This window comes from Perognathus longimembris, chromosome 18 (assembly GCF_023159225.1).
Source record: "Perognathus longimembris pacificus isolate PPM17 chromosome 18, ASM2315922v1, whole genome shotgun sequence".
Lineage (NCBI taxonomy): Eukaryota > Metazoa > Chordata > Mammalia > Rodentia > Heteromyidae > Perognathus > Perognathus longimembris.
The window spans coordinates 3,019,288-3,046,816 of NC_063178.1; positions in this window are offsets into that span (position 1 = coordinate 3,019,288).

A 27,529-nucleotide genomic window follows, 5' to 3' on the forward strand; every position below is an offset into this window, starting at 1 on the left:
GCACAAGGATTTCAAAATGGTATAAATCACTGAATTGACTGGCCAAGGAGGGAAAAAAATAAGACAAGAAAAAAAATCAATGTAATGTATCTGATTTGGAAAGGGCTATTTGTCTCCTGGTTTAGTAGTATTGGATAGGGATAAAATTGCATCCATGAAAGCTGCCTTTGGCTGAAACTTCAGGGAAAGAACAGAGAAAGGAACAATATTAAGAAATAATGATATTTGAGATTCAATATATTGCATTCATTGTCTCTCGTGTTCTGATCAGAATAACTGCTGAAGTGATTAAATCACAAACTAGAGATATGAAGTGCCAGAAACATGGATTAAATTTTAAGTATCATTTGTTCTAATTGCTTTATTTCACAGAAGAGAAAATCCAACATCATCAACTGAGACTAATTAAGTCCTGTGAGTTTTCAAAGTTTGCTGGTATTTTGCCAAGTAACGAATCTTCACCTACATACCCAGGATAGTAGTTAACAAGTTTTGTTTTTGTTTTTGTTTTTTAAAAAAAAAAAAGGACAAAGCTGGGCTCATGTCTATAATCCTAGCTACTCAAGAGGCTGAGATCTGAGGATCGCTGTTCAAAGCCAGCCTGGACAGAAAAGTCCCCAAGAGTTCTTATCTCCAATTAACCACTCAAAAAAATCAGAAATGGCATTGTAGCTCAAAGTGGTAGAGTACTACCTTTGAGCAAAAGAGCTCAGTGACAGGGCCCAGGCTCTGAGTTCAAGCCCTATGACCAACAAAAAAGAAGAGAAAAAGACAGATCTCTCTCTATTAATTAGCAATTAGGAGAGCAAGCATCATATCTATTAAAGAACTTATATATAATTTCATTCCTTCATGTACAACCTTGGCCAATTCTAAGATAAAACTGAAACGTCATGACGGACTTAAAGTTTTAGTTTTAGTCAAGTAAACTAGGTTACAATTCCCACTGGGTGTGGTCAAGGCCAGAGAAATAGAAAGTGTAAGTTTCCAAACATGTTTGATTTTTCCTAGAAGTTAGTTCAAATATCCTGTGCTAGATTTGATTTAAATATCTTCAATATTAGGAAAACACATTCTTTCCTGGAATACCTCATCTGCAGAATTCTCTTTCTTTATAAAGAGCAATGCCACACAAGCCAGTTTCTGCATTTTTCCAAATTTCTCTGTGAAAACAAGATAGCACTCTATTTGTGCTCATTTGGTACAAACTGAAATTTTCGATAAATATAACTTCCTTTCAACTCCTATGATCAAAACAGTTGGTTATGTCATTATGTTTACCCCACATCAAAGTCATTGGAAGCCCTTATTCCAAGATATTTTCAGATTTTCTTATATTTTACACATCAAACAGATTCACTTATCGTAAGACTTATCACTTCATCTTTATTCATATGTTTTGGTCTTATCCAATTTATCTTATTCTGTGACTACAACTCTCGAAAATGTATATTTAAAAATGCATCCTAATATGTGCTCGGAATATGGTACAACATTTTTTATTTATACTTTGAGAGTCTCATGCCCTCTAGCCTTTATGTGTGGGCCAAGTCCTGAGAAGTTTCTAAAGTCTCGTGTGAATTTCGACGGGTGTAATGAGAAATACACGAAGGAATGTAAAAAGAGTTGCAACACATTAAAATATCCACTGTTCTTGTTAAGTTACGTATCATGTCTCTCCAGAGAACTGTGATTTGTCTTTTTTCATTTCATTTTCTACAACTTGTCCTTTCAGTCCTTCCACTTTTCATTCAAAGCCTTCTCATCTAGCTATTTTGACTTAGGCGTCTCTGTTCACGAGAACAGTGCAGAACACAGTGATGCATTTCCCCCCCCGGCTTCCTGTGACTGCGAATGCGGAGCCTCCTCTCCTCAGCCCTGGTTCCAGGAACTTCCTCAGCCTCAGTGAACCACGATCCCAACCTCAGTGTCTCTGAGATCTACTGCTTCAGATCCAAGTGTCATATGGTGCAGGCCTTCCCTTTCTGGGCCTGACTTCCTTCACTAAACACCATGTCCTTGGGGGGGAGGGGGCACCGTAAGCTCACAGGTTAGAGGATCGTGTCCATTTTTGTGGCAAAATAACACTCCACTGCGTAGTGGAGTGCACTATGTAGTTCCATGTGTTCTTTAGACATGAATTCATCCGTTACGGATTCTTTGCATCTGTATCTCGGCTACGATGAACAGTACATCGAGAAGCAGGCGAGTGAAATTGTCTTTGTGAACTGTTGATTTCATTCTCTTTGCGGATGGACGTGATAATAAGACTACTGGGTCACATCGGAGTTCTGTTTTAACATTTTGGGAGATTAGCTGCTGTTCTCCACGGGTGGAAGCCAGACCAATTTTCTTTCTGATCAACAGTATGTACGCGTTTCCTTTTCTCCACACCCTACTGAGAGTAATTTATATGTTTTGTCTTCCTCGTGACAGCCCTCTAATTAGATTTAGCCGATATGGCCCACTTTTCACTTTCTTTCCCTTATCAATAGTGATACTGATCATTTTCTCCTGTGTCTATTGGCCTTCCATATATCTTCTTCTAATCAATGTCTCTTCAAGGCTTTTTAACGCCTCCAGTTGTGATCACTTCCCCTATGATTATAAATGTAAAGGTTACATTTGTGTTAAGTGTCTTCAAGTCAGTATCAGCAGTGATATAAAGTCAACATCACACATCAGGTAAGGTTTTAGTCATCTGGGATTTTAGACAACTTTTGGTACTGCAGAATCATTCATGTTTTATTTATGCAGTTCACTCTTATTATGATATATTATTGACAAATGAGGCATGATTTATAGATCTCTCGTAATGTGGATGAATTACTTGGTAGTTGCAGTGCAGAGCTATTTTGATATCATTGCCATGAACATGTTTACACATTCCCAATTGATACAGGCATGCACATCTCCTTCACCAGAAAGAAGCATGGATCAATCATAGGCTATACATCTGTCCAGATTTGCTTAATTCTTCCACGTGGCTTTCTGAAATTATTTAACACTTGCACTCCACAAATAAAGTTATCCCCACCCACACGGCAGCCTACCTAGCGTTGAGTTTTCTGTATGGCACAGCAAAGACCTTGTCCCGTTCGTGTGTGATCGTTATCGTCTGTTTCGTGTGACTACAGCCAAATGCCTGAGACTGGAGATCTCAGAGCAGGGAGCTGCTTTCCGCTTCTGCTAAGACTCCTGTGAAGAGAGCACCACGGGGCTGCAGCAGCCATTGGAGAGAAAACAAGAGAAGGGAGCAGAGAGAGAAAGAGAGAGCAGGGGGGGGGGAGAAGAGAAGAGAGGAAGCCAAAGAGCAAGTGCAGGCTCTCTTGCTGTGAGCAGTCCTGACCCCTGACCCTACTTCCCTGAGAAAGGCTCTGTGGGTGGCGACCCCCCCCCCCCCCCGTCTTGCTAATTCACCTCCTTTAAAGCTCCCTCCCCTGGGTTCCATTGCAGTGGGGACCAACCTTCCAGAAAACGGGGCTTGACCCTGGTACCTTCTCCTAGAAGCAAGTTAACTCCCTCCTGTTTCTATTGTGCTAAGAACGTTCTTCAATTTATGACAATGTTGAGACTGTTGACATTTTTTCCTGCATCTATCTGACCACATGATTTCAGTCTAACTTGTCATGTGGCGAAGAAGTCTTTCATGTCTGGGAAACGTGTGTGTGTGTGTGTGTGATGCTATTAATGTTATGTCAGATATTCCCAGGACAAGGTTGAGGTTCACTAATTCTTTAGGGAGGATTCACAGGAGTCAGCATATAATGGTTACCACCTTGTGAGTTCTCACAGGGAAATGATGAAACGCAAACTCAGCAAAGGGAAAGGGTGCCCGGGACACATCCCGTAGGAATGGTGTGAGATGCCAAGTGGAAGCTTCCAGAAACCTGCTCCCCGAGGACCCTCAGAACTCTTGACAGCGATGGCTGTGACCTGAGGTACGGAGAGTCTTCCCCCAGGAAGTGCACAGGGGATTCCGGGTCCTGGGTGTTTGTTTAATGAAGTCTGGTCCACGGGCTTGCTTCTGCCTACCACCAACACAGAGGGCAGATTCTAGTAGCAGACAGCCAGCATAAACTCGAGAGAGAGAGAGAGAGATTTTTTTTTGTACAAGCAGTGTAGATACACACGAGTCATTCCAATCAGAGAATGATGCAGAGAACAATGTCTAGGGTCTCAGATGCCAGCCAAGGCTCAACCTGTAAATAGGTCTCAAATTGGAGCCTTCTGGGGCTGGGAGTATGGCTTAGCGGTAGAGTGTTTGTCTTGTATACATGAAGCCCTGGGTTCAATTCCTCAGCACCACACATATAGAAAAAGCCAAAAGTAGTGCTGTGGCTCAAGTGGCAGAGTGCTAGCCTTGAGCACAAAGAATCCAGGACAGTGCTCAGGCCCTGAGTTCAAGCCCCAGGACAGGCAAAAAAAAATTAAAAAGTGAGCCTTCTGATGTGCACATGTATACACCATACATAAGGTAAAGAATAAAGGGTCCTCTAAGTACTGTAAGTCTAGTTAAAGAGAGGTCCTTTGCTTCCTTATCTTTGGAGTTCTTTTTGGTCTGTATGTTATTTTGAGTACATAGGAAGTCGTGCTTGGATCTTACTATTTGCTGCATTTCTCCCAAGAGTGACCTTTTCTGTTCTCGCTGTGTATTGGTATCTTGGGTCCTGTTTGCTTTGTCATGTCTCCTTGTAAGTTGATTTTAACACCTACCTATCATCTACTAAGGGGCATCTGGGTTGGTTCCGTATTTTAGTGATAGTAAATTGTGCTGCAGTGAACATAGTTGTGCTGGTAGCTTTAGTGTGGTCTATTCTTGTAATCCTTCGGGGAGATGCCCAAAAGCAGGGCTGCTGGGCCCTAGGGGAGCTCTATGTTTAGCCTTTTGAGGAACCGCATACTGCTTTCCAGAGTGGTTGAACAAGTTTACACTTCATAAAGAATTGCATCCCTATGTATCTAGCACCTGACTTAGCAGCTTAGTGAGCCATTTGTCCAAGAGAACTCACCGGGAGCTGGCACTTAGGGAACAGCTTCCCTGTAGCTCACTTCAGGTTTTTCAGGTGAGGGTTTCTGTTGAGTTTGTTAACAGCTTCATAGCAAGCATTCTGTCTTCTGACACGCAGCAGCGGGGAGTTGGGAAGAATTAAAATGAGTGCTTTTGTTCAAATCAGGCAGACTAGATAAAAACATGGCTCATTATGCGCACAGCCCCTTGTGCCTACCTTCCGTCTTGACCACTGCCACGCCTGCCTTCCCCAGGGGTCACGCCTGCCCTCCGTCCGGCTAGCAGGCCGCTCTCTGCCTCCCCACGGGCCTGGCTGACTTTGCTGGCTTTGCCCTCTGGTTGGGCTCCATGCTTGTCTTGGCAACGCGTCGCTATTCATGGAGAAATCTCTGCAAGGACGAGCTGGCTGCCGGAATACTGCAGCTTTTAAGGTTTCAGATTACAAGCCTTCTGCCTCCGGGGCTATGGCTTCCATTCTGCTCCTGCCTTCCAGTCCAAGCGATCTTCTCTACCATCCGCCTCAGAGTTTATTCCCTGGCAGTGCGAGCCGCTTAGAACTTCCTGTCACCCCATTTTGTTCCTTGTCTTTGCGCCTTGGGCCCGGGCCGTTTCCTAGGCCAGCAGCGCCCTTGTCTGCGGCTGGTCTCCCTGGCGAGGCCCTGGTCGGGCTTCTGTCCTCTCCCAGGACGCGTCTCCATGCTGTAACTCACGTGCACCCTGACCTGAAATGAAAAAGAACAAAATCCACTCACCCGTCCCGACCTCCCATAGCGATCCTATCCACCTAGTCCTTCGTTTGTGTCCTGTTGAACGATTGCTGGGTTTTAATCCGTAACCACCTTATGAAAGAGAAAAATGTGTTTCTAAGATGCAACCTTTGGCTCTCCGGGAACATCCATATGTGATTGCTATACGACTGCTCAAACCTCCGCACAGTGGCTCAAGCCCTATAACCCCAGCTACTCAGAAGGTCGAGATCAGGTGGAGATCAGGCAGCTCAGTTAGGAGGAAGATGAATGCCTGTGGTTCCAGCTGCGTGTGTGGCATCCGCAAGAGTACCTTCTCCTAGGTCAGCGCAGGGCAAAAACACAAGATCCCATCTGAAAAATAATTAAAGCAAAAACGAACTGAGGTCATGGCTCAAGTCCTCGCGTGCCTCCTTAACAAGTGCAGGGCTGTGAGTTCAAACACTGAAAAGTGGAGGACACAATCAATAATTAACCAAGGAAGTGCCGGAACCAACAGACTCCCGGCCAGTGCCTCCTCGATCTTTAACAAAGTGACCAGATGTGACCATGTCCATGTGGCCAAGAAGTACAAAACAGCAAAACCTAACAGTGCTGTCTCCACATCAGTCTAGAACAAAGAATTGTGCTCACGTTGTGCGTGATACGTAACCATGCACTCAGCAAGTGTCTGTGAAGCAAAGAAAGCACAGTAAATAAACCCGGTGGGAAATAAAAGGTAAACAAACGTTAAGAAGACCCTCATTCCACATTTCCCCCCAAATCCGTCACCCCAGGCACGCTCAACAAGAAGGTGACACAGTGGCTTCAAACAAGAGTCGTTCTAGAAGAATCTTCACTACTGAAACCATAATTCTGTCCTTTCTTTTTAAAGCTGTACGAGCATATATTAATAAAACAAGACAATGGGTTTAGCTGGGATCTTTTCACACATGCACATGGATGATAATTACGCCCTTGTCCCCTCCTATGGGGCTTCTCTTCCCCTTCCTCCTCCTCCGTAAGAGTCCCCCTTCTGCGGTCAGATCTTTCCCCCTCTTTTCTCGTCATCTGGGAGAAAACATGGCATATCTGCCTTCCCGAGTCTGACACACTTGCCTTAATCACCTCCACGCCCCTTCATCCCCACCCACCCCCCCCACACACACAGGACTTGTTCTAGAGCCTTCAAAACGACAGTTATTACATTTCTTGGTTTGGCACAACTGGTTCCCTGGCAATGTTATAGTTCTTGTTGGGAGCGTTTTCTAAGAATGGCTCCTCGCCTCCACGGGGCAGCCCTGGAGATGCCTGGCGATCGGTCCAGCATGAGAGCCACGGAGAGGCGCCAGGCATTAGATGAGAGGTACGTGCAGCGCACCGCATGCAGGGCTGGGTAGACTTCGGCCCACTCGTGAACTGAAGGGAGGAAAGCAATAAAGAAGGACTCCTGTGAGGTAGGGAGACTTAGAGTGCAAACAAAATTCTCATTTAGACACAATCAATTTGGAAGTCACAGTAAGCCGGGAGGTTGTAGAAGCAACCCAAGAAGAAATGTATGCTGAAGGTCAAGTCAAAGTCAGGGCTAAAGATTTAAATTTTAGAAGGTTCAGCTTATTAATGCTACAAATAATACAAGTGCTCTATTGACTATTACAGATGAACAATTTATTAGTGTATATCTTGACCTACAGGAAACAGATTTTTTAAAAAAAACAACAAATTATATTGATAGAACTGAATGAGATTTCTGTGAGAGGCAATTTATTTTAGCCACACATTTACCATCATACTCTCTAAGCAGAATGAAAGCTACAAAGGGATGGAACTTAAATGGCACAGCAGTAGTTTCTTTCTGCGTGTGTGATGATGTTTTGTTGAAAGACCAAGGAATGGTTCCTCAACATGTTATACATTCTTAATGGATTGAATCTGGAAATGCGTGCCTATGTAGGAAGTGTCAGTCAGATCACAGTCCTAGCGGACTGTCACTAATCCTGGAGAAATGAAAAATAGTCACTCTCTGTAAAACAATAGCTGAGGCAAAAATAAGTAAACGAGGCATGGCTCAAATGGCAAAGCCCTTGGTTAGCAAATGTGAGTCCCTGAGTTTATAAGCCTAGTTCTGTTAAATATATTAAATGTATGTATTATATATGATATATGTGTGTGTGTGTGTGTGTGTGTGCATACACACATCACACATACATTTCCTCATGTTCGTCTACCCAAAGCATTTTTGCTTCTGGCAGGAACACAGTGGATTACGGATTTATTTACACAGAGGCAGGGAAAATAACAGGAATCCCGCACCCATTTCCTTAACCCCCTCTGCTTTCCATTTGCTTTCAGCCAATGGAAACGGGGCGGAACGATGGAGTTTGATCAGCGTCATCTCAGACGAGCTGAGCAGGCATCTCTCCGTGGCGTTGCCGCGAGGTGCGCCCTGGAAGCTCCCGGCTCTCATTAGCGTCCCAAGCCCACCTGCCTCAGCATCTGGCAGCCAATGTGCCAATAATAAAGTGCCTGGCACATCCCTCCTGGACTCAGGAGCTCGCCCACGGAGAGTATTCGGAGCGGTTTTAACCTGAAAGGATCCAAAGGAATGTTTAGCCTCGCACATTAAGCTGCCTTGTCCAAGTATTTTTTTTTTTTTAACAAACTTGGTCACTGGTCCTAAAGACAATGCTGTGATCTGTGATCAGAAATAGAAATGATACTTATAGATAGGAAAACAACCCAAATACATATTGAAGCTTACATTGGAAGTCTGCTTTACACTTTTAAGGTCTCTAGTATAGTCTAAGAACTCTACTAACTAATCTGAAAAGTAATAGTTATCTCCAAGGGCAAACTTAGGCTCAATCAAGGAACTACCTTGATGCAGCTAGCTTTTTCCTGAATGAACACAAAATAACAAATCTTAGTCTCCAACACAGAGCTGAATTAACTAACTAAAGGGGATAGATTATATTAATAATTCCAAATACTATTAAAACAATTTCCCACACCAATTCCTTTTAAAAGACCTTTGAAGAAGTTATTATAACCTTTAGAGATTAGATTACAACATTGTAAATGACAAGAAAAACAGACTTAAATCCAGACCTCGTGATACCGTTCTGGTTCACCCTCCTTCAAAAACACATCTTGAGTTATTTCAATTAATTTAGATCAGTGGACAGTCTTTTTTTGTTTTATCTAGTTCGCTTACTAGCCTCCCTCCAACCAGATTCCTCATGAACAATGAAGGCCGTATAATGGATTGCATTAAGCTACACCCCTTTCCTGCCACAATTTAAAAAATACTAATAGTTTCCCAATTCTTTTCAGACACATAGAATCCTAAAGATAAAGAAAGCCCCCATCTAGGAAGCATAGGCATCAGATGGAAATGGGAATTAAAATAGATTTCTATGTAACTGCGCACCTAGAATTCTTTCACTGTGCTATGCAGTCTCTTGAGTCCACTAAAATATTAAAGCTTGGCTCTTAGCTGACTCAGCTAAGGCACTTTTTCCAAAAAGATAACCCATCCAAAGTATGGGTATGTGGGATCAGCTTTTTGACACTTCACACTTTGTCATTATGTAATCAATATACTGGGTTCACCAGTGATTGGACACAAAGAAGCAACGGAACTCTCATCATTACCCCACCAAATTCATCAAGAAAACGTTGCGTTCTTAGAGAAACCTTTAAGAATTATAGATTGGCTGGTAGATTTACCAGTGAACTAGATGTATTGAAAAGGAAAAGCATTAACTATCAAGAACTAAAGGTATTTGTGCATATTATTATAATTGGGAAATCCATTTGAAATACTGAATTTTGCAAATTTGAGTATCTAATCCTAAAAAAAAATAGTGTTCGAGAAGTATAGGGAAAGAAAATATATTTTATATAGGTAACCTGACACTCAACTCCAGACAGAAATAATACATTGGACCATATGTGTTAAATAACATAGTAACTCATAATATGTTAAATAATCACTGGAGGGGCGGGCGAGGTTGGGAGAGGTGAGGTGAATTGATGACATTGATGTAACATCCATCAGGACGCGTTGTACACACATACTGACACGCTTATGAAACCCTTTTTGCACAGCTACTGAAAGTTGTTTTAAAATTCAGTGAAAAAAATTAGGAAACCTTACAATCACATTTCCCCATATTCTACTCTACTGTATGTCTCTCACCAATAATCCAATACCTGAAACTAAATACTTAAACACGTGGTCTCAATTTCACGGAGCTTGGCCGTCCATGGTGATAATATCCATCGCCGCTAAAGCGCCAAGCCACTGCGAGGATGGCAACGGCCCTAATATACAATTTTCCAAGTTGAACACTTGGCTGTCCTTACAAAATTTTCTCTAGAGGGGGAAATGGCTGCATATGCCTGAGATGAATTGGCTGAAAGTATTGCCATGAACTTTGTCATAGCAAGCTGTTCTTCTGCGTGGACTTGAAGCGTTGGCTGCTGCCCAGAGTCGGTAAGAGATTAACTTTATCGAAGACTGGAGATAAAGGCTCCTCCGGCTGATCCATGTGACTATGGTCACCGGAGTGTAGCCAATCCAAAAAAAAAAAAAAGAAGAAGAGAAAAGCTCTTACACAAGAACAAAGACTGCCTCATTCATGGCGAAAGACTTGGGCATAAATACTGCTAGCTTAGGCAACAGCAACGAAAAGAGAAAGGTTGGCAGAGTTATTAGAATGCAGTCACTGAAATCAATTGCATTTTTTTAATGGGACTGGTACTGGGAATGCTGACTCGATAAGGAGACAAATCCCGCCTGGTCTTGGAGCAAAAGCACCATACCTGAGGAGGAAGCATAGCCGGAAGGGAAAATCTCCTTCTCTCTCAACAGGTGACTGACTGGTTGGGGTCTTCTCAGGATTTGTTCCCTGTGTATTTCCTTTCCAGAAGGCAGGATCTGGCCTGTGGATTGGAGAATCACTAAGCAGGTGTGAAAGACCAAGTTCTGAAGAAGGTGTGAATGTGTGATGGCCTTGGGTTTGGAGAAGTGATGTTGAGTAACACCTGAGGCCTAGTTCTCTCCTTCATCTGGAAGACGGACGCCACAACCATCAACGTAGAGTTCAGTACAGGCTGGGGAGCGGGGGGGGGGGGGGGGGGGGAGGGGGCGGGGGGGGACCCAGCTTGTGGGAGGAGAAGGAAGGGGTCTTGGGTGCGTGAGCAGTTACTGGTGACTCATCTTCTACATGACATCAAGACTGATTTTGTAGATCTACAAAATAAAAACTATTTTTAGACCTGGAGTTTCTAGGATTTAAAAAAAAAGCTCACCTTTAAATATATGTGTATGTGTGTGGTCTGTGGTCTGTGGTGTGTGTGTGTGTGTGTGTGTGTGTAAAATATAAAAAAGAAAATCATTGTTTCCTAGCTTCTTCTCACAAATGATTGAGAGTAAGGCTCTTTTTCTTTTTTACTCCTCTCTCAAGGATTTTCCTTGCATATGTATTGTGATATTGTAGCATGCTGGAGTTCATCTATTGTAAGTGCTGCTTATAACTTTTTGATTTGAATTCAGCAGAGAAGTCTGAGGATGTATTTCCCAGGAGAGGCTATAAAAGATAACCGTGATACAATGCCACAGGTTTTATTTCTGCTTTTTTTTTCTATATTGTCAAAGTGAAGTACAGAGGGGTTACAGTTTCATATGTAAGGCAGTGAGTACATTTCTTGTTCAATTTGTTACCTCCTCCCTCATTTTCCCCATCTCCCCCCTCTCTAGATCCCTTCCTGCCCATGAGTTGCACGGTTGGTTTACATCAATTGGTTTTGTAAGTATAGCTATTGCAATGGTTTGTCTTTTTATCCTTTGTCTCTCAATTTTGGTGTTCCCTTTCCCTTCCCTGGTTCCAATACATATCTATATGGTATCCAGGGTACTAAGATCAGTTGCAGAAATAGCTGGTGTAAAACCACAGGAAGGGAATACAAGAAAGAGAGAGAGAGAGAGAGAGAGAGAGAGAGAGAGAGAGAGAGAGAGAGAAGATATGGTTTCATGTGGTAGGTAGAAAATAACTACAACAATGATATAACACTTGTTTCCATTGCCTGGAGTTCATTTCGCTTAGCATCATCTTATATTTCATATGGGCATAACTATTGAGATATTGTGATCTTCTGCTATGTCTATCCTAGAGATGTACTAATTATTCCCTATGAGGGAAACCACAGAGTTCATGTTTCTTTGGGTCTGGCTCACTTCATTTATTATAATTTTTTTCCAAATCCTTCCATTTTCTTTCAAATGGGGCAATGTCATTCTTTCTGATAGAGGCATAGAATTCCATGTGTGTATATACCACATTTTCTTGATCCACTCGTCTACTGAGGGGCATCTGCAGCGAGCATTATACGTAATGGTGAAAAGCTAAAGCCATTTCCTTTAAAATCAGGAGCAAGACAAGGTTGTCCGCTCTCTCCTCTCCTCTTCCACATAGTACTAGAATTCCTAGCTAGAGCAATAAGGCAAGAGGAAGACATAAAGGGGATCCAAATAGGGAAAGATGAAGTTAAACTTTCTGTCTTTCCAGACAACATGATCTTGTATCTAAAGAACCCCAGAGACTCTACTCCCAAGTTACTTGAGCTGATCCAAAACTTTGGCAAAGTTGCAGGATATAAAATAAATGCTCAAAATTCAATGGTTTTTCTATACACCAACAACCTGAAGAGCTAGAGTGAAATTAGGAAAACAACTCCTTTCGCAACAGCCTCAACAAAACATAAAATACTTAGGAATAACCTTAACCAAAGAAGTGAAAGACTTCTATGATGAGAACTTTAAAAACATGAAAACCGAATTAAGGCAGAACTAAGGAAATAGAAAAACCTCCCACGCTCCTGGATTGGAAGGATTAACATTGTGAAAATGGCAATATTGCCAAAAGCTATCTACGAATTCAATGCAATACCCATCAACATTCCAACACCATTCTCTAATGAAATAGAGGAAGCAATCCAGAAATTCATTTGGAACAATAAAAGACCCTGAATAGCAAAAACAATCCTAAGTAGAAAGAACAATGCTGGAGGAATCACAATACCAAACTTCAAGGTGTTTCATAAAGCTATAGCAATAAAAACAGCCTGGTATTGGCACAAAAACAGGCCTGAAGACCAATGGAACAGAACTGAAGACCCAGAAAGGAGCCTGCAGAACTATGACTACTTAATCTTTAATAGAGGAGCTAAAAGTAGGATGGAAGAAAGACAGCCTCTTCAACAAATGGTGCTGGCAAAACTGGTTCAACACTTGTAACAAACTAAAACTAGATCCTCATATATCACCCTGCACCAAAATCAATTCCAAATGAATCAAAGACCTCCAAGTCAAATCAGATACCCTGAAAACACTATTTCTGCTTTTTAACCTTCACATTATTTCCCCTATCAAGTATCTTCAGACATGCAAAAAAATGTGAATTTTAGTGGAAGTCCCACTTGGTACATACATGTCATTGTAAAGAGCGTGGTTGTCTTGTTCAATGGAAAAGGTTTGAGTTCTGGGGAATTTACACTCGTGAGCACTCAGTTCTTAACCAGGTGACTACTAAAAACACTTCCTTGTATCTTGTATTTTACTCTGTTATGTGGCTGTACTGGGGTTTGAACTCAGGGGCCTGACCCTTGGTAGACAGATGCACTACCATTTAAACTGTGCTCTCAGGCCTTGTATTCGCCTCCTGCAGATTACTACATCAGCCGGGAGAGGTCCGTACAGCCCTCATTCTAAGCAGTAAACGCCCCAGGACCCGGTAAAGGAGCATGGGTGCCACACAGCTTGTGATACTTGAAATTTTTCGTATGAGATCATTGTGCAGTCATCTTTCAGGACGTTTTTACAAAGCACTCTGAAAACACTGAATTTTCACTTGAGAATTTGCACGAAAACCCCCTCAAATGCAGTGGAGAATGTGACACGTTTCCCTGGTGTCATGCAAAAACAACAACAACAACAACACACACACACACACACACACACACACACCTAGCATAGCATCTGAAAAATCAAATATTAGGGGAAGCTTAAGAAGAACTAGCCACCAAGTGTTTGGTGTGGATAAATTCTGTTTACTTAGTTAAGGAATCATTAATATTGTTTTATAGATGAAAGAACTCATACCTAAAATGCTAAAAAAAAAATAATACTTGACATCACACAACAAAAATATTGGAGCCAGGATTGCAACTCTCGATGTCCCCTTCGAATAATGCTCAACGGCGGCAGAATGTCTTCTGAGTGTCTCGGGAACATCAGCACTAGCTTGACATCTAATGCACTCAACCTTCCATAATTTGTGTCTCAGAGCATCTGTTCCTCTCATGAGCTATAAAGAAGTCAGCTCCGACTATAGACATTTGCACGCTGGCCTTCACACTCTTCGAGGTTTTTTGAGTTGTCGTCAGGATTTGTGTCTTTGCCGTCTGTAGTGACCCCAGGACAATCACATGCTTTATCAGGCATCACAGGTGTTGAACAGTGAGGGGAAGAAGACTTTCCAGAAAGGTATTGACGTTTGCAGAACATCTTGAAGGTTAATAATATCATCTTTTTTTTTTTTTCTGTTGGAGGTGACTTTTCCAATTAGGTAAGCAAGTCCATCAACAATTCTACATAACAAAGATAATTTCGCCAGGTGGTTGTTAGCATCTCCGTGCTCCGTCGCAGATGGGAGAGAACTGTGGTAGAGGTGCCGCCGATGGACACATTGAACTCACAAACAGACATGTGGAATTAAAATCCCTCTGTACAGCTACTTAAGGCTGGGTTTTGTTTTGTTTTTTTGCCAGTCCTGGGGCTTGAACTCAGGGCCTGAGCACTGTGTCCCTGGCTTCTTTTTGCTCAAGGCTAGCACTCTACCACTTGAGCCACAGTGCCTCTTCTGGACTTTTCTATATATATAGTGGTACTGAGGACTTGAACTCAGAGCTTCATGTATATGAGGCTGAAGCACTCTTGCCACAAGGCCATATTCCCAGCCCAAGGCTGTTTTTCTAAATAAGATATTTTAAACCTAATTTTCTGGCATTGCATGTGCTTACTTTTGTTGATTGTTATAGGATTCTGTTTACCTCCTTGTTGCTATTTGACTATAATTTTGCCCATTAGCCCTCCACTAACCACCACCTCTAGATAGATGTCCTGGCCTACGTTATAACACTTCCCTCTCCACTCCTTACACTACTGGGGACTTTGCACTAAAGGGAGGGACTCTGCTGCAGTTCTTCAATTCCTTCACCTCTTCAAACTCAAGTTTAGAATTGTTTTTTAGTGCCCTTTTACATATCTTTGGGGTTTCTTGGCTTGGCCTCTTTTTTAAGAAAAAAAAAAAAGGAATTCTTATTCTTATTTATTTCTCAAGGAAACACACCCAGTTGCAGCATTTCTGGAAGAGAGATGTCATGTCTTGAACATAACCCTTAAAAATGACACCCACTCCAAGCACGCAGTAGAAGGCTTTTAGCAAGCACATAACGAATGCTATTAGAGGCCCTGGAAGAAAATACCACCAGCCACCATTGTTGGATGAACTAATGGCACTGGACTCGAGGTCAGGGGTCTCGTCACTGTTTTTCTGGCTCACGGAGTGAGCAAGGCTCTCGGGATGCATTCTGTTAGCATATCACCCAATGGGCAGGCGATCTCTTATACAGAGTTGACGACAGATTTGCTCATGTCAAGGCTTATTCGTACAACCATTTTTGCCAGACCACATGCAAAAGCATTTCATCTGTGGGAGTTATTAGTGCAGTTACATTATTCTCAGGATGGTAGAGAGCCTAAGAGAGAGTGATGGGTTTTTATGAATGCGCTCCAGATGTTCAAAACTTGACAGTACAATATATATGATTAGGTTTGTTACGTTCTGCTTTCAGGAGTTCTTAGTGCCTGTGTCGCCCCGCCCCCATCTTCTCAGTGCATTATATCTCTCTCCTTCAAATGGAAATACTTGATACATTCTGTAATATATTACTGCCATTAGTTATTATTCTCAAATAAGTACCAAGTACAATGCCCTTGTAAAGTATAAAATACATTGTAAAGTCTCATCATATGAGCTAGTGGAACAAGAATGCAGAGTTTAAAAATGAGTCTTTGTAAATGTGTGTGTGCACATAGAGAGAGAAATACAATACGTATTATTTATATATATAAACATACATATAGTAGACATGTGTTATGTGCATTTTCTATGTCATGAGTGTGTTACATATGGTATATATTCATTATATTACATATGCATTATATATCGTATGTACTTTGGGTGCATATCTAGTTTACATTATGCAAGTGTAAGGCCTTCAGTTCAAACTCCAACACTGCCAAATTATTAGAGATAGATGGCAGACAGGTAATAGATAGATAAAGAGATAGATAGATAGATAGATAGATAGATAGATAGATAGACAGATAGATAGAACAAGTAAATTATAAAAACTAAACTTAACAGGAGACAAGCACTATTATTTTTTGCATTGAGGTATAGCATGTCTAGCCATACTGAAACAAAAATTAAATAAAGTTTTTTTTTCTCTCATTGCTAAGAGAAAAGGGATGGGAAAAATTTTGAAAGCAGGGAAAAGGTACTTTGTAATTTCCTTAAAAGCCTCCCATCTTTGGAAGTGCTTGTAATCAGCATTAGGGGAGTGTTTGCCCTTGAGGTGGCATTTAGCTGTGTGCTCCTTACATTCTGAAACCTCGCGTTTAACAGAGGTCTTTCTCCATGCGTTACTAACGTCAGCTCCCGGTGTTGCTTGCCCTAGAATTAGCGGCTGCTATGATCTGGCATTAGCAAGAAGGGCCGAAAAGTATTCATCGGAATGCAGAGAAGTGCGAGGTTCTGCCAGTGAACACAGATGTCATCACTGCAGCCAGGAGCTTAGATTAGAAGACATTCGTAAGCAACGCCAGGTGTTGACTATGTTGTCACTGACCACCGTAGACAATCCACTTGGCATATTCTTGCAGGGTCTCCTCATACAAGGTTAACCACAGAACTGGTAGCCTCACTCAGGTGGCCTTGAATTATCCGTGTAGCCAAATACCTACTTAATATTTTAAATACAGAGCCATTGATATTTTAAACAAGGAAGTCATTCAATAAGAGATGCTGGTACGCACTCCTTTTTCATCATATGGAGGAAATTTAATGGTTGCGTCCATCAGGTCTCCAAGTGAGTGGATGCATTTGGAGAGGTGAGGAGGGGGAGGAAGTAGCCTCAGCTTGAACGAAAGAATAGAAATATTTAGTAATTTTCATGTGGGGATTTTTTTTTCTGTAGCATCAGGATACACACACCTAGGGTGGGTGAACGGCTTGAAACACGGGAGCCATCATTCACAATCATATGGACTTTCAGCAAGACGGAAAGGCAGGTGAAATCAGGACGTGGGAGTGTAGGTCACAGACTGACCTCTTGGGGGAGCTCATTTCCCTTCCTTCCTAGTGAAGGAATTCCGCAGTTGGATGGGGAACTTGGAGTTCAGGAGGATGTGCAGGTGTGCCGATGGGAGGAGCCTTGGGGTGAAGCTGGGGGCGGGGGCAGAGGGCGCTTTCTTCCTGTGAGTTTCATTCCGTTCTTCTGCTGCAGGCGTGTGAGATAAGGTAATCTCTAGACTCTTTCTGCCCGGAGGGATTTGGGATCTTGAAAAATAAACCAGGGAGCCTATCTCACAAGCCCAATGAGGGTGACCAGGTTCTGAACAGACAGATTCAACATACTCAAAACTACTGTACTTAATCGCCAGCAGTAAAATTAGAAATTAAAAGGATAAAAAGTCCCCATTAGATACAACCAAGGTGCCATGAGAAACATGGAAGACCTGAGTAGAAGAAAGTAAATATGTAGCGTTGCGGAGAAAAAGTGAAACTTAAATAAAAGAAAGGAGCTATTTGTGGCCAAGAGATCTTGTCATTTTAAGATGGCCACATACTCTCCAAAATAGTCCACAGATTCTACCTAGATCAACCAAAATCCCAGCAGACTTTTCTGGAGAAATCTAGATGCTCCTTCTAAAATGCATAATGGACTTGTGGTGCATATGGATTGAATAAGAAAACGTGGCATTTGTATTACAATAGAAAAGTGGGCTGATAAGATACATCTAGAAATGAAACCCTCACAACTATATCTAATGGTGCATTTTGTACGATTCAAAGGCAACTTCATTGGAGATAGGAAAAACATTTCCAGAAATATTACTGGAAAATTTGTGCCAAGACAGACATCACTCGAAAAATGTTAAACTTTGCACCTTCTATAAAAAATATAGCTCAAAATAAATCTCAAAACTAAAATATAAAGCCTAAAATGACTAGACAGCAAGGGAAGAGATGAAAAGGGTAGGAAGAGAAGGGAAAGGAGAAAGGGAAGGGAAAAGAGACAAAAGCAAGGAAAGAGAAAGAAAACAAGAGAAGCCACAGACTGGAAGAAAATATTTGTAACATGTAGATCTAATGAAAGACTCAAATCTCATAAAGAAATACAACTAAATAGAACAAATGAAAAATTCCAGAAGAAATGAAGAGGCAGTGCCCAATAGAATATAGCCAGGAAGTATAGAGAAAGGTACTTGATACCAATAGGAAAACAGAAAAGCTCAATTTCTCAGGCATGCCGCTTAACATCCATTCACGGGAAAGCAATAAAAACCCAAGCCTATGGGTAGGAGGACTGCAACATAGTGCAAATGTGTGGGAAATATGATAGACAGTTTCATATTAGGCTAAATGTGTACTAGGTTCTGTTACTTTATTGACAAAACCTTAAAAGAAATGAAACCATGTGATTACAAAAAAATGTACAAATGTTCATAGCCAGAAATATCTGGGAAAGGTAATTAAGTAAAAAATAGTTTTTGCTTGGAAATTTTTAAAAGAACAAATTATGCGCACAAACATGGATAACTAAGATGCTATGCTGAATAAAACAATGCAGAGACAAAAATGGTACAATGAAATTATTTTGATAGAAACCAAACCTAGTACTTATTCCAAAAGGAATTTGGGCACCTGATGCAAAGGAGAAAAATCCATCGTCTTCCTTCAGATTTCAGTTAGGGGATGTAGACATTTGTCCATATTCATCAAAGTAAAAATTATAACTGTGCATAGAAATCATACCTTAGTTATTAAATGTAGAACTATATGTAACTAACAAGACATGACAAATAGGCAATTACCCCACGACAAAGATCCCTCCTTAGAAAATTCCCAAAATTAGTCAAACGTTGTTCTTTATTGTATCTGGTGCAGAAGTTGCATTTATAATTAATTAGGAGAAAAATTAATTAGGTTAACAGATAACAAGGGCTCTGTTACCAAGAGAATGATAAGAACGAAAATATATTTGAGTGATGAGTTGATGAAGATGCATTGGACTCATAAAATGAGATGTGGGATTGAAATCCCTTGGTACCACTACTTAAGCATCCTTTAGAGGGGCAATAGTTCACCAGCGTGCATTAAAGTTTTTCCCTTTATTTCTCAACGTGCTGATTGACTTCTATCCAACAGCACATTGTGTGCTTTCAAATCAATGTCGACCTGTTACATTATTCTTATTTCCTCTGATTTTTATTGGGTTGGGGGTTTTATCTCTTCGTTTTCCACCTTTTCTGCCGTCTGTTGACAAAGGTATGTTTCCTAATTCTCTTGTGATGAGGGGCATTTGGAGTAGCTGTTTGTTTATTTCAAGTAATTTTCTTAAGCATTTAATATATACATCGTGTTCTACCTACCACCATTTCCAGTTTTCTCCTAAACACCAAAAATCCAAGATGCCACAGTGCTAATTACCCGACTCTCTTTCTTGTTAATAATCTAGTTTTATTGTATGCAGTTGGCTTAATATCCATCAGCTAAAATTGCTAGTAATATCCTTGTTTTCTTGAGCTAATAGTAACTTAAAGTGTAGCTCACTGGCAGAGCCCTGAGCTAGCAGACACAAGGCCCTACTTTCATCTCCAGCACCACAGAAAAGAAATAGTGATTTAGTTTTGTGCATAATTACTCATTTCTTTTTGTTTACTAAACCAGCTCCCACAAGTAATTTCTTAATACCTTTTATTTCACTTATGCGTCTCCAAAGGCATTGCGGTAAGTATATTCCTTCATTTCGAAGCACAATGCACTTCAGTATTTTTCTTATAATTTCCTGGAATTGGAAAGATTTTTTAAATTGTTGTATGTACAATTTTTTTTAAAATTCTTTATCAAACACTGAACACTGAACTGTAGTGGAGTGACAGATATACTTTCCCCAGTGTGCGGCGCTTGGATTTCCGCTGGCTTCTACCTACTGTGTCTGTGTTGGGAAATGTTGCTTCCCTTTTCTGGTATAGGAGCTCTAGTCTCTTTTCTGGTTATCTTCCTTTTGTTCTTGTTTGTGGCTAAAAGGCAGATGTGTTTTTACATATGTCAATAGTTTATCTAAACAGTGGGTATTCAAATCAGTTCTTTAAATTCCTTTTCATATTGCTTGTTACCCATAATCCTTACTCAAACTATGAAACATCTGTCAAAGATTTCCATTCCATTCTCCACCATTCGTCTCCATGCGTACTTGTGGGGAATTCCCTCAGGTTTGACATCTTGAGAGCTTGACATCTCTCTTTTCTTTGAGTATGTATGATTTTCAGGGCATTCTCATTTATTTCACTTAAGTCGCTGGATTTTTTTTAAATTGAGGGTGGCGTGGCTCCATCTCAAGCCCTGGTGATCTTTGTTCATTCTGCCTATTTTCCTTTCTGGTGCCTCCAATTTGCTCTTATGCCTTGAATAACTCTCAACACAATACTTTTATATTTTTTAATTGTTCATATTGAAGTTCTTGGATCAAATTTTTCTCTGTGTTAAGATCTTCCCGTGGGGTCTATTTATGGAAGACATTTTCCCCTCGTGTTCTCTGTGAGTGCGAGACATTCTACATCACATCGGGTCACCTCTAACTGGGCTTCATCTCTATTTTTCTATTTCTGTCATCTTGGAACTTCCGAGCCTTTCTTCAACTTCTTTGGTTACAATTTACCCAGTAATTTAAATGTTTTAAGTAGTAATTTTAGCTAAGTCCACTGACTCACATCTACCATACATTTCCCTAGAATTATTTTAATTATTCTGCTATGTGAAGAACTGATTAGAGATGGGTAAAAAAATATCAAGTTTGGGGAGATAAGTAAATAGTATCCCTCCATATGAACGAATCGTTGAATACTTCCTCAAAATTCTTATCTTTTCATGCATGCATCTTTTGCGCTCCAGTCAGAGAGCTTGTTATTTTCCAAGTCCTCTGGCACTTGATGGAAAAGTAAAGGCATATGTTCCCAGATCGTAGCCAAATTTCCTAATGGCCAATTTAATCATATTGTATCTGTCCTTTTTATTTCCTGGGCTTGAGGTAAGTCTGTGCTTGCTGGCAAAATGACAAGGGGCCAGATCGACCATGAGAGCAGCACAGCTCCATTATTAAATTGACTTCCCTCAGCAATCGACTCCCTCCAGCCTTCCCAGGAAAGTGAAAACTCCACCGTCACATGCAGCCCCATTTTCAAGCCCAAGTATCCCAGAAGCTCTTTTAAATTGGTACCGTGGCCGACAGTGATTCGATAGGATTGTCACAGAGGGTTCCATCCCGTGCCTAGACAGCTGGCAGACATCAAAGCTATCACTTCTGAAAGTCTCTTCGTTTCCCTCCCCACCACGCTTGCTATTTTAAAGAACCAACTGGTACTTTCACATGTCTTTTCACTGTCTTCCCCCAGCAGGAGATATGGTTCAGAGATGATACGAGTTCCATCTTCAGGAGATGGGATTACCGTGTGTATAGTCTGGGTTTTCACAGCAAAGAGAGATTCACCTGTGGGCTCATGTCATGATCCTGTTAAATCACCCAGAATTACACACGATCAGTAGAGAAGTTGCAGGTTTCTGGTCAGTACAGGCCTTTTTTTTTTTTTTTTTTTTTTTTTTGCATTGTAATCCCAAATTAAAGGATCGCAATTACCAGTCACGTTCAGCTCGTAACAATGGCATCTTAGACATACTAATGACAATAATTTTTTCCCCTTTTTGCAATTGTGGCTCACCACTACAAACAGCCATTACACAAAAGTGGAACTATGTCTTCCAGTCATAATAAAGAAAATCTCAATAGATGAAATTAAAATTAAGCCGTGGGCATCTCATATTACAAAGTAGAGTTATGGATTTATACTTAAATTCATTCAAAACTCACACTAACTCACTCAGTCTAACGACTGAGAACTATTACTAGATATTCAAGGAATGATGAGGTTTAGGATATTCAGTTGTAAGTAGTTTCTTTTTTTTAAGAAGCAAATCATTTTATGATGGCGCTAGTATTTTTAATTTTAATAACATGGTTGACAGTCTGGTTCCAAGTTATATTCTATGGTGAATAAATTTGAAATTGTTTTTATTACCAATTAACCCTTCTTTATACACCAAGATATTTATAATTGAGAATCAACTTCATGTAAGCATAGCACAGACATAACTATATGTAATCACAGATGCAGACACACATACACACACACAAACACATGTTCAGGTATCTGCTAAACTAGAACAACTTCTGCTCAAGGAAATCCCCAATTGATTTTTTTCTGCATTAAAATTTGTAAATACTTTATAGGTGATAGCTTTTGCTTCCATTTACAGTACTTCCATACATATAATATGTCTTGTATATAGTATATATATTATAATCTAGGTATAAGTTCTACCAGTTGTAAATAGTTTTTAATAGTAGAGTAGTAGTAAAACAACAGTAATAATATTAATGCATTTCATGATAGATTCGATAATAAAACTAATTATAAATGAACACCATGCCTTGATGATGGTAATCCTAATTAAGAGTTATGATTAGTGCCAGCAAACTGGTGGATAGTGATTAAAAAAAAACAACAAACAACTGTTGACTTTATAGTCCCAGGCAATGACATCATAGAAATCCGTACTGCTGTGATTAAGCACTCCAGAAATGCTCGCCGACTCATTGTAACGTCAAGCCCCCTGTGGAGGAGCCCACGCGATGACCTGAAGCAGTGCTCCCCATTTCCAAACTTGAACTTTGCAGAAAAATCACTCACATCCAGGAAAAATCCTGCCTACACGATAGGTGAAGTGGTAACAAAGGCAGCGCCGTAACTGCTTCTGTCAGACACCGAGTCCCGGGCCGGTTTCCCCAGCGGCCCCATCCTAACACTGCAGCAAGTGCTCCGGGATCCTATTTCCCCAGCGGTCAAGGCCCTTTGCTCCTCCTGTTATTTAACCTGGAAAAATCAACATCAGGATTGCCTCTCACGGTTCATTCTTCTCGAGCTCCGAAATCAACAGATTGGTTTTCTGGGTGTGTGTGTGTGTGTGTGTGTGTTTTAATCAATTGCTCACTGTGAAATCTTTACTAACTTTTACCAAGGAACAACTGAAAAGAACCTGGTAACCTTTTCCCACACGGTTCATCTTCCGAGCTCTGCATGTTTCAATTCAGTACTAGGCTACAATGAAGGAACCTGGCTCCTTTGCCTGCGGATTGCTGAGTGGAGTTGGTTACTGCTGGTGGGCTTCAGGTTCTGAAAGACACTGGAAAGAGGCATAGTATGATTTTTTTTTGGCTCATCTAGGAATTGTCCCTATGGTTTAAAAGTGAGCTAAACAGGCACTAAGCACACTCACTGCTAATGTTCCTAGGTCAACATATGCAAGAATCAACTTCCTGACCCTCAGTGTCACCTATTCAAGCAATATTAGAAAATAACAAAATGGCAGCAAGGTAATTGGATCTCCCAGAGGAAGGAAACGCCAACTGGAAGAATCTTGAATACCGAGTGCACATATCGTAGGGAAAAGGTGGGTTTTCTTTACCAGGCTGGATTTCTGAGTGCCGGTGAGGACTTCGTGATGTGCCTACTTGCTACGTGGCAGAGGAAATCATAATGGATAGGATGAGCCATGGCGGCCTGCCAAGCGGAGGGGAGATCAAGGATGGCATTGTTCATTCTTTCACTATCCCCTGCACACGTGGATCTCAAGAGACACATGGAGGTGTCTGATATGTGTGCTAGTCAACCATTGACGTGTGTGTGTGTGTGTGTGTATGTGTGCAATGTGATGACCAACACCATTCAAGGATTAATGCAACTGTGGAGAAGGCACCTCCTGAGATAAACAGAACCTCGAAATCTTACCGATGTATGTGCTAGATGTCTTGTTTGGAGTTAAGCTGTTATCAAGAAAATCGGAATTCTGATAACCTTTTGTTTTCTTATTCCAAATACTCTTGCAAACAGTCCCATGTGAATGTGTACTTAATTTATCGGACAGTCTCTTCTATTTTACCAACCAGAGATGTGCATGGCCTAGTCCTTTCTGTTTTCCATTTCTTTCCCAAAACTACTTGACAAGGGCTGTAACACAATAAGGTCAAAAGAATCTGAGCTGATTTGTGGAAAAGAATCTCAGCACTTTATTTTCATTTCTGGTTTTCGTCTCTTTGGGTTTCAGCGATGGTTTTAATGATTTTGTTTTCTTTGGGTGTATGACTCAGAGGAAGGACTTGGCTAAAAGGACCTTATGCTTTATCAGAAACTATCCACAAGCAAGTTCAAATGTGAAGCGCAGCGCCCGTGACTCAGGAGACCTTCAGAGAACGGGAAGGTGCCCCCCACGCTTGTCACATGACAGATGATGGCGAACACGGAAGCCTCCCATGCCCACTCTCGTGGCCAGTTGCTTCCTCTGTCCAGAGTCTCCTGAGAGGGGAGGGGATGGAGGCGGGAACAGGGCTGCGTTCTCCAGGAGCTCAGGATCTGCGTCCACACGCTTGCTGGAGTTCAGTTCCTGAGAGTGGAAGCCCTGCGGGCCCGGCCCCCTTGCGAGCTGTTGACCCCACTCCTCAAAGCTGACCCCCGGTCCCGGCCACGTGGACCCCTCCCCTTACAAGAAGGTAGCTCCTATTTCCAAGGGGATGCTTTTTATTGGGAATTTCTCCTTCCCCGTTTTCACAGACAGTCTGACCCAGCGCAGGCAAAGGGCGGGAGAGACGCTCCCAGCATGCCCCAGGCTCTGCCTTACACTTCCCTTTCCATGGGAGTGAAGCAGGCACAAGACGCTCATAAGTCCTCTAGACTCTCGTCCTGTGTCTACCGGCGACAATGTTCCCCCCAGACAGTGGCGAGTTGTAAAAACAATCTCTCCAAAGGTAGATCTTGCCTACATTTTCAAATAAAATACTGGGTATTAAACAGTAAAATACCACACGAGTATGAAGTGTCAGATGCGAAGACATTTTGTTTAAAGCTGGGGCTTTAACCATCGGTCGCAAATGCACCTGTTTGCATAGTAGAAAACATGACCCGGTGATTTGGGTGAGGGGCTTTTGTATTCATAAATTGCTTTGTTAAATGGCAGCTCCCTTTATAGAACTACTTAAAGATAATAATTTTAAAAATCTTTTTAGAAGTACATTTTCCATGGTGGGCTACTGCAATCACCTCTGCACGTAATTCTTCACAGGAATGTTTGGGGTTGATGGGCTGTGATATTTATTGCTCTGATATTTTTTTAAAAAATGTTCCCACACTCAACTCTTCTCAATAATACAATGAATAATTTTGTGTATATGCGTGCATGTGCCATGTGCAGATGAACATATACATTCTATAATACATGTGTGTCCTTGGAAAGGACAGCGAGAGCTTGGATTTACCTGTGTCATAAGAAGAATGCTCGGGATATAGAAATTAAATCCCCCAGGGCTATAAACTAATACCAAGTCAACACAGTAACCAATGCGCCAACGGCACAAAGCAGCAGCAGTTTATTTGGCTGAGGTAGTGAAGAAATATTGCAGATTGCAAATCCCCTATGTCTGCCTTCCTTCATTAAAATTTAGCTGTTTTATGTCTTAAGTCCTTTTGGCGCTGTTTTCCTGACTGGTTGAAGTCAGCTTGACATCTGCTCTGAATTAGTCACTGGGCCCGTGGCTTGAGCTGGATTCAGTCAAGTGGAAAGCAAGCAATCCTCCCAGATGCAGCAACAGCCTGTGGTCTCTTCCTACTTACCTACAGGGCAGGCTCCCCTCCCCGGAGAAGACCTGCTGGAAACAACGGAGGCGAGGACTTCACCAAATAACCAGTTCCCCAGAGGTGAAGTAAGTTCTGCCACAACATTATTGTATTTTCAAGGTTTCTCTTGGCCAATCCCAAGTCCCTGAAAACAGGGATAGTAAAAGAAATCAGGAATACGCATTAGCCAGTGGCAGGCAGGATTCACAGTATCTAGGCTGGAGTGACTGAAGCGCTGTGGCGGCCAGATGAAATAGACGGGCGTCCCGTGGACGGAGCTTTGCCAGCGCGAGAGCTTTATCTGCTTAGTCTTCCAGCTGCCCTTCCCCACCACGGCCATCTCCCTTGTTTGTCCAGAGATATCCCTGCCTAATGTCTTGGGAGCTTGGACGTGATCAGCTTTCAGGAATTCTTTATTGGAAAGGCACACTAATAAGGAATCCCAGGTTGCACACTTGGATGTCAGCGGAAGTCGTGTATATCTCGTGAGCTTTTCTCTGTTCAAAGGTCTCTCCGAGTAGCTGTACAGAAAGGCTTCAACTCAACATGTCAGTTTATGAGCACAACGCATCTCGATCAGGCCCCCCCGTCGCCGCCTTACCTGGTTCCGGGGGACACGGACGGCCGAGCCGGGGGGGGGGGGGGGTTGGGAGGCTGCTCGGGCCAGAGCGCTTGGCAGCACAGCCTCTGGGATCAGTTAGGCTCCCACACCTGCAGACGCGGTCACACGGACGTCCACCGCGTCCCAGGCCGGAAGGGCTCCATGGAGCCAAGTAAATGATCTGTTCCCAACGGTGGCCCAGAATGCCCCGTTGGGGACTAGAGGGCACTGCTCCCCTGCCAACCCACAAGTCAAAGCCGGAGCCTCCATGTGATCGGCAGAGACTGTCAGGAGGGAACCGAGGGTGAATTAAGGCAGCAAGGGGACACCCAATCCAATAAGAATAGGGTGCTTATAAAATGAACTGGGGTGTTCTCTCTCTGTCTCTCTCTCTCTTCTCTCCCAATCTCTCTCTCTCTCTCTCTCTGTATTTCCCATCTCCTTCCTTTCTGCGTCTCCCGAATCATCTCTCACCTCTTTCTTTCTTCAAAAGCTATGCTCCAATATCGTTAGTTGCATCCCTCATTTTCTCCCTCTTTGCTCTTTCTCCCTTCCCGGCTGGTGAAATACTCTTCTTTTGGAGAAGATCAATCACCCTTCTCTTTCCCCCAAATATTGTCTTCATTTAGAAATGCTTTCTTTTCGTTGATCGACAGTATTTGTGCATTTATGGTATATCATGTGATGTCTTGATATGTATTTATAGTATGGAATGACGAAATCAGGCAAATTAACCATCCATCACTTTATGTATTTATCAATGCTTGTGGCAAGAACATTTAAAATATAATCTTCAAGCAATTTTGAACTATCGAATGCATTGCATTATTTATCACACGCAGTCTTGTGCACCCGATCAATAAACCAGTTTTCCTTGGCTAGCAGCAAGCACCCACCCTTTCATCAAAGGATTTATATTTTTAAAAATGCATGCCTTGTGCACCATGTCCTTATTAAAAGCTTACAGAATTATGTTTCTATCTGTTGTGTCCATGTCTTCCCCATCAGTAGACACTCGACCTTACTACTCACATTTCGATCCCTACAGCTTGCAGTGT